This window comes from Acyrthosiphon pisum, unplaced genomic scaffold (genome assembly GCF_005508785.2).
Source record: "Acyrthosiphon pisum isolate AL4f unplaced genomic scaffold, pea_aphid_22Mar2018_4r6ur Scaffold_12;HRSCAF=46, whole genome shotgun sequence".
Classification (NCBI taxonomy): domain Eukaryota; kingdom Metazoa; phylum Arthropoda; class Insecta; order Hemiptera; family Aphididae; genus Acyrthosiphon; species Acyrthosiphon pisum.
This window is the reverse complement of record NW_021761552.1, coordinates 27,525-29,165: the sequence shown is the minus strand read 5'-3', so window position 1 is coordinate 29,165 and position 1,641 is coordinate 27,525.

Sequence of the window (1,641 nt, the reverse complement as noted above, 5' to 3'; positions counted from 1 at the left end):
GAACCAAAAAGTTAGTAGATATATTTATATGCTAGTTGGCAGATAATAAGATTACTCAAATCCTAATTTTTTTTTAAGTTTATTTGATATTTTAAGAATATAATTTACTATGAAATGTGAATTGTAATTAAAATATTTTAAATTTAAGTTATTTCTAGTCACTAGGTGTATGGACATATGGTACCTACATTCCTACATTATGGTAGCAAGAATAAATATTAATTTGGTGAATTAGTTCTAAAATATTACTTGTATTATGTGTTTTTTAATTATTTTCTGACTTTTACCCATTTTTCCGATTAATCCATTTTAAAATAATTCATATTTCATAATTAACAATGTGGTTATAACTTATGTTAAATTTCCTATAATTTAAGGTACTGCAAGGTTCTATACGGTATAATACTGGTATAATACCTGTATAATACGGTATTATACAAAACAAAAATAAAATACCGTATTTTAACATCTCTAATGTTAACTGTTGTGTATGTAATTTTAAACATACGACGTAATTTACCAAAGGTGGGAAAGTGGGTTTTAATCTGTTGTACATTAGGGTAAAAGCGGGTCACTGTAATGGATGGTGTTAAATTTGAATTCAATGATATAATAGGTATCATTGTATACGAAAAATGATTCTGAGCGAAGACGGTCAGTCAGCCTATGCTATTTTACTAAGTATATTTGATGATATTATTTTGAATAAAGTACCTAATTTTTTAATCTATTTACGTGGAACCTTGTTTAAAATTGTATATTTTATAAGTTTTTAACTATAAAATCATTTTTTAATTTTAAAGTTGATACATTTTGTCGGCGATCACTAGGTAGTAGGTACAATGTATTATTATTTGTTTATGACAAATCCGTCTCCGTCGTAACTCATATAATAGGTACATAATATTACAATATTATTATGTAGGTACCTTTTATTATTGTTTATGTGACGTCAACTGTTTGTTTCTCCAGTGGCGTCATTTGGGGGGGGGCAAGGTGGGCATTTGCCCCTGTCTGATTTTAAAAGCGGCCCGATGGGCCGTGCCCAGTTGTTGCCGTCTTACCATTACTATATTTTATTAGCACAAAAACATGCCTATTTTATAAAATTTTCAGAAAATATTATACTATGTAAGTACCTACTAATAGCAATTATTGTCACAATGATACATTTTTACTAATTGAATAGTTGGAATATATTTATATTTAGACGCATGCGGGGACGTACACATTGTATGTATGGGTATGCATTTATGTATATTTGTTTGTGACTTTGTGTGAGTGTGTTTTGTGGAGGAAAATGAACATATTAATATTGTTATATGCACAACAATAATAATAATTAGTATCATAATCTCGTATAGTTTAATTTCTAAAATCTAAAATTAATACAAATTCTAAAAACAACAACCGATTGGCACTCTTATTAATTATCATTCATCACGGACTTCAGTTAACTTGCGACAGTCGTGTATGATTCAACTATTTGTGTTAATATTTTAGTTGAGTATACCCTATTCTACCTAAATTAAAATTAATTTTTTTGTAATGCGTGTTTACATTAAACTTTTAATTTGAGCAAAATATGACTTAAAAATAAATAAATGGGTGGTGATGAAGCTAAAAATATAAAATTACCAC